Here is a 14,388-nt window from a genome sequence, read left to right as displayed (position 1 = left end):
TGGACTGGTACTGAATACAGTAATGGTCTTGAAAATGGTCTTGCATTGGTTTAGATGAAGATGAAAGAAGATCACAGAGGAGCCACTGTAGCACAAGTTGTCCATTCTGACCTGGGTCCAGCTCCAGAAGCTCCTACATTAGTCACCTGAGCCTCAGAACAGGACCATGGACCAGTGGAAGAAGGTGTCCACATCATGTGGATGACCTGGTGTATGTTTGTCACTTACCTGGGGAGGAAACAGTACCAGAATGCACTATGGGTAGAAGGTCAGCTACCTGCCTCGTCCACTTGACTGAAACAGTATTCCCTGACGACGACGGCCTGTTTCAGCAGGATAACGTGTCCTACTCACTGCAGACGTAGTTGGAGGAACAGTTCAAGGTGTTGACTTGGCCTCCAAACATCCCAGATCTCAGTCCAACCAAACATCAGTGGGCTGTACTGGACAAGAAAGTCTGATCCATATAGAAGACCCACCTTACATCTAGGGTTTAAAGGATCTGCTGGTGCCACATGCCACAGAGCTCCTGTGATGTTCATGAGTTGACTTTAGTGGACAAAAAGGAACCTACACAATATTATGCAGGTGGTCGTAATGTTGTGGCTGATAGGTATTTTGGCTTTTTTTCCTCTGTGTATTACTATGAAGTCAACTTTAAAGGGATAGTAGCATTTTTTTTAAAGGGGGTTGTATGATCTACAAATAGCCCCAAGTACTTTAATTGCAGTAGCAGACTCTCTACACTCCTCCCGTTAGCAACGCCAGCCCATAGCCCTGCCCAGAGATTTACAACATACATTGTTGTGAATGGACCCAAAGAAACAACCTATTTTCGTGGCCTAAAAGAGGTTTTACGTGAAAAAAAAATACACAGTTCCATTGTTCGCTATAATATTATTTTTTCCAGCCCCTCAAAGTGCGGGAAAAACGCAGTTTTTATTTGGAGCTAACCAACTGCTGATCGGCGGGCGCTTACCCTGGGCGGAGGGATACATGAGTTGGTTAGGTCCAAATAAAAACGGTGTTTTTCCTGCACTTTGAAGGGCTGTAAAAAATTATATTATAGCGAACAATGGAACTGTGTATTTTTTTTCAGGTAAAACCTCTTTTAGGCCGCGAAAAAAGGCCGTTTCTTTGGGTCTATGCTGTAAATCTCTGGGCAGGGCTATGGGCTGGCATTGCTAGCGGGAGGACTGCAGAGAGTCTTCTACTGCAATTAAAGTACTTAGGGGCTATTTGTAGATCATACAACCCCACCTTTAAAACAATGCTACTATCCCCTTAATCATAATATCTGAATTCAAAACTTAAAAAAACAAACAAACATTTAAATGAAAATGAAAGGCTATTTTTCATCCCAGTCTAGATTTTGATATCTGACAATAATCACATGCTCATTGTTGTTTTGTCCTCACGTCTGATCCTTCATCCAGGACAAGGATTTGGAAAAGAAATCATTCTTGTTTTGATCACATCTCATATTGCCTATACCTGTCTCAGCAAATACTCTGGAGCTGAACTCCAGCAAGTCTCAGGGTGAGATCAGGAGATCAATGTCAATCTCATATGTGTGTTAAGTGCAGAGCTGGAGTCAGGATATCAGCAGCCTGGTTTAACACAGAGACCTCAACCAGGTGTGTGTCTGAACTTCAGACAGAGCCGGAGTCGCTGTCTCCCTTTGCTTCAGTCATTAGGCTAAGCTTGGCTAATCATGTGCCGACCCCAGCTCTGTACTGTGTGTGTAGAATACCGATTATCAATACTGCATCATCAGAAACAGAAACGGCTTTTCAAAAAGCACCGTCAAACAATTGTGAATATAATCATTTATTTACTCCAGTCCAAGAAATGTACACATATGTTCTCTTAAGGTACAAAATTTGTCTTAAATAAGCAGTTGTTCCATTTCATATTCATGTAAATTCTCATTATTTAATTAAAACCCCTGAAGACTTGTTTTTAAAACCGATGACGATCTGAGACCACAAACAACCAAACTCAGTAAAGAGCACATTTAAATTTAGTAGAAGAGTTAGCAAAAGCTGTCCAGCAGTTTGCAACCTGACTTTGGGTTTATAATGAGGGAAGTACTTCTGTATCTTTTTAAATTATTTCATCAGCATTATATAAAAAAAAGAACTTATACCTGAATTGGAAAAAAAAAAAGAAAAAACAGACGAGATAAGTGCTTGTTGTAAAGTTCGCACAGATTATAAGTCACAGAAAAAGATTAAAGGCTTGAGTCGTTGCTTTGAGCTGGTGGCTCCTCCTGCTGTTGCTCCTTGTTGCAGATTGTGCTGCACCTGTAGATGTCTTTAGTCACTTGTAGTTGTTGCTGGTGTTTGTATATGCCTGCTGATGAAATTATTGCTGTTGGTCTCCCAAAGCTGATGGATGCACACGGTTGTGATGTCATCCTGGAAAAAAAGGAAATTGCTTTCCTTGAGGTTGAAACGATCGCCCCACTTAAGACAACGGAGGTGCAGTGCAGCGTGGGTGATATTTCAGTCTGTGGGTGGTCTGCTTTTGGTTGGTTGGTTGGATTAAGATGAAGATGATGATAAACCTGAGGCATGGTCAGCAGAGAGACAGAGAGGCTCTGGAGGAAGACGGAGAGAGAGACACACAGAGTTACTGTCGGTCATCACACATCAGTCTAAAGAGCTGTAGTTCAATGACACACTAAAACACAGGAGAGACGTTGAACAACCTGCTGAGCTGGATCCTGTGGTCAGGTGACAAGAAACAAGATACATTGCAAACTCCATAATGGATGATAGAGCTCCAACAACACCGAGTAACTCCGATTCCCAAGAAGATTGGTGGGAATGCAGCACATCCGCATATTAAACACTAGAGAGGCAGCTTTGAATGAATAAATGAATGAATGAATGAATGAATGAAGGATTCCTACACATTTGAAATTTCAAAATTCCATACTTTTTCCAGACTTCCCGGTTAAATAAATTCAAATAATTTGTAACATTTGAGTAAATGTGTATCATGCAAAATAAAATATGATATATATAAATATGACAGATACAATATTTGTTTTCATTATTCTGAATTTGTATGCCACTATGTCACCAAATAATTTCCAGGAGATTGTAACAAATAGCACATACAAAATAATTGACTTTCACATATAGACTAAACCCAGAGAAGTATTAAGATATATTTCCATACAATAGTTTCCATTTCCCATACTTTTCCAAACTTTCCATACTTGTGTAGGAATCCTGATGAATGAATGAAAAAACAAGTTAATTTATTTAACCCTCTGGAGGCGGGGGGTATGTTTTACTTCATCAGAGATATCTCTATCTGCCAATATCCCATTGGAAAACACATTTGCCGTCCCAGGATGTGCCAAAGATGGTTGCTCTGTTGCCTTGTATGAACGTGATTATTGGAAAATCAGCTGTAAATGTAATACATAATGCGTAGATAACCATTTACGCATTTTACACAAGCTAAGACCAAGACATAGGCCTCATGTGGAAGGAGAAAGTCTGTTCACTGCTGTGAATCTGTTCTCATGCCAGGCCAGTGGGGCATTTTTGTAAATAATGTAAATACGTATTTTGTATCATAGTAAAAGCGCTTTTTCTTTTAGCCCTAATCCCCAAGACCTCAGAGAACAGTTATAGTGTCTGTTTTTTTTAATTTCCCTTCCTTTTTGTAGCTTTTGCTACATTATATGACACCACTACAAAATGAAATATTCTGAAAGCCCAGGTTGCCCTGAAAAAAAAAAAAAGTCAATTACTTGATTGTGCATCACAGGGCTGAAGTTTTACAAGCATTAATACACTGGCGAGAGAAATAGGAGAAAATGCCATAGACTCTGAAGGGTTAAACAAAGCCAAATAAAGTGGAAAAAACAAAGAAAAACAAAACATGTTACAAAGTTTGTTCCATTAACAAACACTGTCATGTCCGAGAAGGAGTGGGAAGAAGTATTAACTTGTTTAACCTTACCTCTCCTTCACAGCTCAGTGACTAATCATTATCAGAATAAAGAGTTACTAAGCTGTTGTGAAGCTTTGAACTTTGCTCTGCACTTTGACTGATTTTATGCTTTTATTCATATTAATCATTTTTATTACTATTTCATGAAAAGTTCTTCCTTTTACACCAATGCTAACGGGAGGTATTGGACAGGGTGGTATTGTTGTGGAAATGACTGTTTTCAAGGTCAAATAATTACTGGGACAATAGGCTTCTGTTGTGTTTTATTCTTAAAGGGATATTTCAACTTTTTTTGGCAAATTCGCCCATTGCCATAAACCCTGTAGTCTTTCGATTGGCGGGGCAGAAATACGAGCTGCTCAGCTATACGGAGGCATATTTCCACATTTCCCTCATCAAACTCATCGAATACACAATCCAACAACTCCAAAACGGTCTCGTGGACAAGTTGTGACCTGAACATTCACCACACTATGAGATAATAATGGAACGTTATGAGACAGAGTTGTTTTTGAGGCAAATACGTAGCCGGAACTACACGGCTGCTTGACAGAGTGACTTCAAAAGCACAAGTATAGTAGGCTATATCAGAGTATTTGCTTTGTGTGTTGTAATGTTACAAAATTATACGTTTTTATTTCATAGCATGGTGAATGTGCAGGTCACAACTTGTCCACGAGAGTGTTTTGGAGTTGTTGGATTGTGTATTTGATGAGTTTGATGAAGGATTTATGGCTTGCACCGACAATTAAAGGTAACAAAGCTGCTCCTATAGGGAATATGGCAATGGGCGAAGTTGCCAAAATGTTGAAATATCCCTTTAAGAGAAGAAAAAAAGCCACTGATGATGATTGTAGGTTGTAGAAAGTCAGTGATGAGGATTTAAGATCAGTTTAAGAGGAAAAGTTTGAAAGACATGATGACATTTTGGAAAAAGTGGGACATTTTGGACTCTTGTCTGTGCACGCAGGAGACTTTTATCCCCTCATGCGCGAGCTGAACTCAGGGTCAAATTTAACTCAAAGTTGATTGAACTAACCAAACCCAAAACTCTGAGGTGGACAGTTCTGGTTTGGTCAACCCAGAGTTTAGATTTTAACTCGAAGAGAAAGAAAACACAAATCAGTCAGGTCTTATTGTTCATTTTCTCCTCTTTTTGTTTGATTTCTCTCTTAGCTGTAAAATAAACCTGTTTATCTTTATAGCTCATGTGATGGTCAGACCTCCTCCATGCTTGTAGGCTACAGTGCTGCTGGAACATGTTTGATCAATAAAACATTTTTAGCATTAAGGTCAGAAGTAGTTTCTAGGGTATAGATAACAAAATAAACATGGCCCATGCCCACAGGAGTGGATTATGTCGATAAGAACCCTCATACATACAGACGTTCCAGCAGGTGTGTTAATAATGACTCAGATCTACTCTGACATCCTCTGCTATGAAAGAAAATGTGAATCTAATAGTGAGGCTCCATGCAGACACCTCGCAGCAGAAGTCTGCCTCCCGCCTTCATTGACCTCAAATGAACTCGTTTGGCTGGTTAGAATAAAACCCACTTAATAAAAGCCTTCCACAGCATAAACTGTCTCTCAGCTGTGTCTCCTCCCTCCCCTCCCGAGGAACAATAAACATCAGTCTCCGGACACAAAAACGTCTAATTAATGTGAAGAGCCTCCATGCTAATTATTAGCTCCTCCATTAAAGTGAAATTCCGGCGTAAGTGTAAACCATGGTCAAACACACCTAACACCGAGTTAGACCCCCCCTTGAGAGATCAATTTGCCCGACCGCTACATTCACGAGATCCACCAACTTCAGCAAATACCGCAATATCGCCACACACGGCGCTGTCCGGATCCACTGTCTGACCGCAACCAAAACGCCACCATTTGCCCAAAATAATGCTCAGAACTGCACCAAATGTCATCAATAGTACACACAGGGTCCCAGCACGTAGTACGAGTTGTCAAACATCTGCTAGCTTTGCCTGTTTTCTTTAGCAAGGAGATGCAACTCAACTCACCTACTTCTCCTCCGGGAGCCGCTCGTTGGTGAGGAAGCCCTGACGAGTCGATCACCGAGTGCACCGGAGTTCCGCAGCTCAATCAACAATTACCTCATGGAAATACAATCAGAGTTTTTTTTTTTTTATCTTGCATATCACTTTATAACTATTATTATCGAGTGCTGGCCACGATATAGGCGCAAATGAGCATTTTTAAGAGCTGCGGAACTCCGGTGCACTCGGTGATCGACTCGTCAGGGCTTCCTCACCAACGAGCGGCTCCCGGAGGAGAAGTAGGTGAGTTGAGTTGCATCTCCTTGCTAAAGAAAACAGGCAAAGCTAGCAGATGTTTGACAACTCGTACTACGTGCTGGGACCCTGTGTGTACTATTGATGACATTTGGTGCAGTTCTGAGCATTATTTTGGGCAAATGGTGGCGTTTTGGTTGCGGTCAGACAGTGGATCCGGACAGCGCCGTGTGTGGCGATATTGCGGTATTTGCTGAAGTTGGTGGATCTCGTGAATGTAGCGGTCGGGCAAATTGATCTCTCGAGGGGGGGTCTAACTCGGTGTTACGGTGTGTTTGACCATGGTTTACACTTACGCCGGAATTTCACTTTAACCCTTCTAAACCCTCTCCCTCCCGCTGCATTTACAAAGCGGGGCAAGGCCGCAATTAGGACGGCTCGTGTGCAGATGCCTTTTTGCCTTCACAGAAAACATTTTAATTATACACAAAAACACCAGAGCGAAGCAGCAGGCGTGTTACCACGAGGAAAACCATCAGAACGAAAAGCAAGAGACGTTATGGACCTGGCTTTCCATCTTAATCCTCCTTTGTGCCGTTTTGTATCCCCCCTCTCTTAGAATTTAAGTTTTTATTATTCCATTTAAATACGTCTGAATCCTTTCTGATTGTGCCATTTTGAATCCCGCTTCACATTAGGTCCCTATACTTTCCATTTAGAATCCCTTCTTCCAGTTTTGAATGTTTTGTTGTTGTCCCATTTGAACCCGTCCCGCCACCCAATCTATAATCCCTCATTGTGCCATTTTAATTTCCTCTGTTTACATTTTGAGTACCTTCAAACATTCCTTCTTAAATGTGCCTCCTTCCTTCTCCTTTCCATTTTAAATCCTTTTCACACAAGTCTGAGTCGCCCTTGATTCCATTTGTGAGACAGAATTTCTCTGTTTCTTCAATGCATTACTTTGAGTTCTTCATTATTCCATGTGAATCCCTCCTCTCCTTGTTCTTTGATTGTATGTAAATCACTTTGATTTGCCACTGTGCATGAATCACCCCTCCCTCAAATGTTATGTCATTTAAATTTCCATTTAACCCTGAGTTAAACTAAACCTAATTTCTGTTCTGAATCCAACTTTGAATTGAATCCCTAACCCTCCTCTTGTACTCCTGGGTCAAAGAAGAAAGGAAGGAAGGGAGGACAAAGTGAAAGATGGGAGGAAAGAAGAAAGGGGAAAATGATGGAGGGAACAGATTGGATCAATTGAGTCAAAAAGGAATGAAGAAGTGAGGATGAGGGGAAGGAAGGAAGGGAAAAAGGATTGTGGAAAGAAGGAAGGGAAAAAGGAAGGAAAGAAAGATGGAGGGAGGAAACAGATTTGTTCAAGGAAGGAAGGAAGGAGGGAAGGAAGGGGAAAAGGATTGTGGAAAGAAGGAAGGGAAAATGAAAGGAAAGAAAGATGGAGGGATAGGGAACAGATCAGGTCAATTGAGTCAAAAAGGAAGGAAGAAGTGAGGACGAAGGGAAGGAAGGAAGGGAGGGGAAAGGATTGTGGAAAGAAGGAAGGGAAAAGGGAAGGAAAGAAAGATGGAGGGAGGGAACAGATGTGTTCAAGGAAGGAAGAAAAAAGGAAGGGAGAGGACAAGGATTGTGGAAAGAAGGAAGGGGAAAAGGAAGGAAAGAAAAATGGAGGGAGGGAACAGATTTGTTCAAGGAAGGAAGGAAGAAGGGAGAGGACAAGGATTGTGGAAAGAAGGAAGGGAAAAGGAAGGAAAGAAAGATGGAGGGAGGGAACAGATTTGTTCAAGGAAGGAAGGAAGAAAAGAAGGAACGGAAAAGGGTTGTGGAAAGAAGGAAGGATGGAGGGATAGGGAACAGATCAGGTCAATTGAGTCAAAAAGGAAGGAAGAAGTGAGGAAGGGAAAAGGAAGGAAAGAAAGATGGAGGGAGGGAACAGATTTGTTCAAGGAAGGAAGGAAGGAAAGAAGGAACGGAAAAGGGTTGTGGAAAGAAGGAAGGATGGAGGAAGGGAACAGATGGGTCAATCTGACCAAGAAGGACAACAGGAATTTTGAATCACTCAAGGGAGGACAAAGTGAAAGATTGGAGGAAAGAAGAAAGGGAAAAAGGATGGAGGGAACAGATTGGGTCAATTGAGTCAAAAAGGAAGGAAGAAGTGAGGATGAGGGGAAGGAAGGAAGGGAAAAAGGATTGTGGAAAGAAGGAAGGGAAAAAGGAAGGAAAGAAAGATGGAGGGAGGAAACAGATTTGTTCAAGGAAGGAAGGAAGGAAGGAAGGAAGGAAGGGGAAAAGGATTGTGGAAAGAAGGAAGGGAAAATGAAAGGAAAGAAAGATGGAGGGATAGGGAACAGATCAGATCAATTGAGTCAAAAAGGAAGGAAGAAGTGAGGACGAAAGGAAGGAAGGAAGGGAGGGGAAAGGATTGTGGAAAGAAGGAAGGGAAAAGAGAAGGAAAGAAAGATGGAGGGAGGGAACAGATGTGTTCAAGGAAGGAAGAAAAAAGGAAGGGAGAGGACAAGGATTGTGGAAAGAAGGAAGGGGAAAAGGAAGGAAAGAAAGATGGAGGGAGGGAACAGATTTGTTCAAGGAAGGAAGGAAGAAGGGAGAGGACAAGGATTGTGGAAAGAAGGAAGGGAAAAGGAAGGAAAGAAAGATGGAGGGAGGGAACAGATTTGTTCAAGGAAGGAAGGAAGGAAAGAAGGAACGGAAAAGGGTTGTGGAAAGAAGGAAGGATGGAGGAAGGGAACAGATGGGTCAATCTGACCCAGAAGGACAACAGGAATTTTGAATCACTCTATCTGAACTATCATCTTCATCTAAATCTTCTTTTTCAACAGCTGAGGGATTCTCAGTGTAGCGTTGTGAATCCTTCAGGTGTTGACAGAGTCAGTGTTGCACCAGGAAGAAGAAGCAGGTGTTGCTAAATCCACACGACTTTGTGTTTCTTTGTTTCATTGTTTCAGAGTTAATGTGTGTGTAGCCGAGTGTTTTCTTATTCATTGCTTCAGAATTTTCATATTTCAATTTGTTAATCTTTGGCTCAGTCTTAATTACTCCCTAATAACACACACGCACACAGACACACACACACACACACACACACACACACACACACACACACACAGCAGTTATCAGCCTTGTGAATGAGTCTGAAGCAGATAATTCTGTGTCTCTACATCCACTAATTACCAGCATCTGAAAAATGCTGCAGGAGTCTGAATCAGCTCCTCTGGAAATTGCAAGATACACAGCTAATAATCTCTCCCTCCCTGTCTCTATCTATCCCACACACTCACATAGGCATACACACACACACACACACACACACACACACGGTCCCAGTGTTTTGTCAGTCAGCAGTGTGAATCTCTAGTCTGGATCAGATAGAAACGACAGTCCAACAGTGAGTGAAATCCTCTTCTTCCTCTTCTCCCCAGAGTCAGATGGAGAGATGGATATCAGAGTCATCTGTGTCTGTGACGCAGACTCATACAGAAGAAGGGGAACAGTGGGGGGTGGGAGTTTTAACAGCATTTTTTTTTTATTCTTGCATTCAAGGATGTAATGTAGAAGCGAGCACTATAAATGCAAATGAGTTCTTAGTCTTAAAAATAAAAAAATAAAAGGCTGGTGATTATTTTTGAGCATTAAAGGGTCTGTTTGTGACTTTTTTTTCTACTGCTGAATATGGTTTCTTGTCAGGAGCAGCTGGTGGTGGTGACGGCTGCTCAACAAGTTCTTTGCTCATTGATGTGTTCACAAGGTAAGAGGTCATAACGTGCCCTCTGAGCAGCTCCACCTTCACAACACTTGGCTAGAGAAACGCCAAGAAAATTTTTCTTGCTTTCTTGCTTTTTCCTTTATTATTTGTTTTATTTTTCATTTTTCCGAATGTAGTTGACTGAGAGGTGGTCACTGAGCCTTTGGCCTGATGACTCCCACTCTATGCTCTGGAAGTGGGAGAGAAAAGGATAAAATGTCTTCAAGTGTGAAAATGTTGTATGTCTCTCATTGTAAACAGGCAGCGTGATAACCTCAATCTAGCCTTCTCTGCACTGGTTCTGGTTATGTGTGGTGTGGTATGAATGTATTCATGGAACTTCAGCTGCTATTCATGTTATGTACTGTATTAGGGTTAGGGTTAGGGTTTTTGTTGTTGTGGCTGTCCAAAAAAGAAAAAAAAAATAGAAGAAAGAAAGAAAATATGTGCCAGCGAAATGTGACTTTCAACATGAATATGCGACAGATGTGATAATTATAAACCAAAGCCTTAAAGCACACCTACTTGTTGATTATCCCCCATATATTCAACACTGGTTTGTTTACATTAGCCAAACCTGCTATGCCATTGTCATCTTGTTACCAACTCTACTACCTCCAACACAGCAGCTCATCTGAACACTATCCTGACAACCAAGCTGTTCAGCGATGCTTCAGCACTCACTGTCCTTCATTTGGTGACTCTTTGTAATGTTCCTGTCCCTTGTCAAAAGAAGACTGGGTTGTGGAGCGTTTTTGCTGCGTAACATTCGCTGTCTGTGTGAAAGGACTCAAGATGAAAACCAGACTTTGAAACAAAAATACCGATGTGCAAATTTTCTGCATGAAAAATAAGTCCCCGGTGTGTAAGGGCCTTTAGGGACAGTGATGAACAGTTCTGGAGCTCCACAGGGAACTGTTCTGGCTCCGTTCCCTTTGTATTAAGGGGACTTAAGATACAACTCTGAGTCTTACCACATCCGGCAATGATGAAATGACACAGCAATTGTGTTGGGGATCTGACAATGATCCTCAGAGAATGAAGCAAGAAGACCTAGCTCCTTCTAAACTAGGACCGAGGAGATGGTCATTGACTTTCAGAGGTCTAGGTTGGGTTCAACCTTCATCCAGTCAACATACTGTATGAGGGAAGGACAATAGGGTAATTCTAAATAGTCATAAATACCACCTGGACGGTAAACTGCACTGGTCCCTGAACACTAACACCATCGACTGGAAGGAGCAGAGTCCAATCTTTCTCTTCAGGAGACTCAGGTCCTGTGACGTCTGCAGTGAAATGCTGCTCGTGTTTTAACAGTCTGTGGTCAGTGAAGTGTTTTATGCTGCAGTCTGCTGGAGCAGCAGCAGTTTGACCTCAACACAAGGAGACTGGATGAACTGGTAAAAGACTGGGACTGGTTTCGGCTGGCTCGTGAATGGACAATTAATATATTAAACAGCTGTTTTCCATTATTATTACAACTTATTATTAGATACTTGAATTGGCCTGTGGGGGATATTCACTATTTTGTCATGCGAAGAGATTGTGTGGTACCAGCATTTTTCCTACATTTTCCCACATATGCACTTCTGACACGCCACATATGGGTGATAGAACTAATTTAAAGGCCAATTCCAGGCGAATTTAACTCGGGGGTGTATATTCCTATCATTTTAGGTCTAAAAGAAGGAATCTGAAGATTTTCAGTTTAATTGCTCCTGTTTTGCGGTAGTTGTGTCTGTCCCCGCATCGCCACGGCAGATATGAATGGGAGCGGATGCAAGTTCCGCTGCTTAGGCTGTTTACATCCCTCAAAGCCGCAATTTTTTTTCCACAGACAGCGTCAGATGGCTACTCAAACATAAACCGAGAATTTTATTTACTTCAAGCAAGCCGACATGTTTGTAAAACTAGATCTGATTCAAAGTCTCCCAGAGTCTCGCGCGAGACCCAAGTTGCCGTGCTTGGTGTATTCAGGTGCAGTGGGAAAGCTACCGTTTGTGTCATAAACACAGGAATATCAACTCGACTTGCTTCAAGTAAAAAAAAACTTCTCGGCGCATGTTTGAGTAGCCACCTGACGCTGTCTGTGGAAAAAAATGTACACTTGAAGCAAGTCAAGAGTTGATATTCCTGTGTTTATGACACAAGCGGTAGCTCCTACTGCACCTGAACGCACGGCACGGCAACTTGGGTCTCGCGCGAGACTCCGGGAGACTTTGAATTAGATCTAGTTTTACAAACATGTCGGCTTGCTTGCTTAAATAAACTTCTCGGTGCATGTTTGAGTCGCCATCTGACGCTGTCTGTGGGAAAAAATTGCGGCTTTGAGGGCTGGAAACAGCCTAAACAGCGGAACTTACATCCACTCCCATTCATTGCTGCCGTGGCGATGCGGGGACAGACACAACTACCGCAAAACAGGAGCAATTAAACTGAAAATCTTCAGATTCCTTCTTTTAGACCTAAAATGATAGGAAAATACACCCCAGAGTTAAATTCGCCTGGAATTGTCCTTTAAAACAAACTTTTGTATAGATATTGCTAAGTTAAGTATTTAAATGCTGTGACACCGCTGGATTTACTTTGTTAAAGGATGTGAACAGCTCTACTGCTGCTGCGGGTGAAAATGTGTTGTACAACAACAACAACATAATGGTTTTGGACCTGTTTCCTCTCCGTCCTTTGTGTTTTTATTTGTGCAGCGTGGAGGGAACATCAGGGTGCTGCTGACACCTACTGTTCCATGTTTCCAAGAGCAGAACCCGAGGAGTAGGCTACCATAAACCCACTCAGGCATAAAGCAAACATAAATAAATAAACAGGAAGCAGCAACAGGACGCACAACGGCAGGAAACAAACCAAACATTTTTTTTTCTGGTTTTATCGACAACTCGAAAGCTGCCCAGGAGACAGACAGACACACAGACACACACACACACACCGTCTGGCCACTGCCCTCTTCTCTGGTCCAGCTATAAAAACCCATTAGTAATCACTCCTCAACTCTTTTCACCCAAACGACTTCTATCCAGCCAATCTGCATAAATCTGCATTAATGGACGATTTCCCCCCACTGAAAACAAATGTGCTTAAAAAAACGGCCTTGTCTGTTGGCTTTTAGAGAAACAGAGAGCTGAGACACACACACTGTTTAAACTGAAAAACACATGCACATACACGCACACACGTACAAAGACGCAACTGTCATTTCTACTGAGTGAGAACAGATACATCATGACAGACGCACGTGCACTGAAATCATCATCTTGTTAAAATATGAACATAAAGTATAATAATATAAGTATTTAGTTCAAATAAAATGCATTTTAGAGAAATTAAAGATGTGTATCTGTCAAAAATAAAATATATAAATGAGCACAAAATTAATCGATGAAATAAAAAATATATAAATTAGTTACAGCAGGTATGGTCACAGCAATTCCTTACTGATTTACAGTGTTGAATAATGACAAAAGGTTACCCAGGCTATATGCAAAAGTTCAAAAAGGACATTAATATTAACTGCCCTGAAACAGTTGTTCATCTATTCTGGCTTTGCTCTCACACCAAAAAACTGTGGGCAGACCTCAGCAGGCTCATCATTGATTATTCCACCATAGATTTTATGTTACTCTGAGAAAATATTGTTTTTGGAAGCAAAATGTTATTTTTTGTTTTTATTTCTTGTAAAATTTTATATTCACAAAAGTAAGTATACTAAGAAAACCCCTTGCTTTGTTCGTTTTCAAATAGAAATGGAACTTTACTTTAAGCTAATTACCAAATCAACAAGACCTATGTAATATGTATAACCTTTCTCTGTATAATGAAAAAGATTTACCCCTGGCACATGTTTTTCTATGTTCACTGTATACTATTTGTATCTCAACTCTTTACAAATAAATAAAGTGTGTTTGTGCGTTTGTGTTTGGACAAAAAAAAAAAAAACTCTGGCGGAAAACTTCCTACAATAAAAACGCTTCCAGGTTATCTGTAACTTCCTAATTTCACAATAAAAGTCTCTGTGGGTTGAAAAAAAAAAAGAATAAAGAATGACAAAAGGTGTTAGGGGAACGTTATGATGTCATAGCGAAACTGACCTTTGACCTTTTTGGATATAAAATGCCATCACTTAATCTCATCCTTATGGGCTTTTTATACTGTGTCACACACACTAAATGAGATTGTGCGTTCTGACTTGTCACACTGACCTTGACCTTTGACCACTGAATTCTAATCAGCTGTAATCGTCCCATCAACCTTTTCTTAAACACCACCCTGAGGACAAACTGCACTCTGGGGGTTAAATCATTTCACAGACAAAACTGGACTTAATCTGAACTGAAGTCAGACTTATGTTAAACCGGTCTCAGC

General features: G+C 41.2%; 1 protein-coding gene across 3 annotated transcripts in view; it reads right to left on the bottom strand.

Annotated features, from left to right (window-relative positions):
* Positions 1 to 1,819: 1,819 nt before the first annotated feature.
* Positions 1,820 to 14,388, bottom strand: part of mbd2 (methyl-CpG binding domain protein 2) — a 45,918-nt gene continuing 33,349 nt past the window's right edge. For 2 of the 3 annotated variants that reach the window (XM_085794185.1, XM_085794186.1), the window contains exon 7: positions 1,820 to 2,602. The gene's annotated coding sequence lies outside the window, so the exon portion shown is untranslated. The remainder of the gene's footprint in view (positions 2,603 to 14,388) is intronic. The other variant, XM_085794188.1, reaches the window with a different exon arrangement.

This window comes from Trachurus japonicus, chromosome 12, assembly GCF_045865225.1.
Source record: "Trachurus japonicus isolate A0001 chromosome 12, Traja_1.0".
Classification (NCBI taxonomy): domain Eukaryota; kingdom Metazoa; phylum Chordata; class Actinopteri; order Carangiformes; family Carangidae; genus Trachurus; species Trachurus japonicus.
Note: the sequence above shows the minus strand (reverse complement) of the source record. Positions and strands in the feature narration are given on the sequence as shown.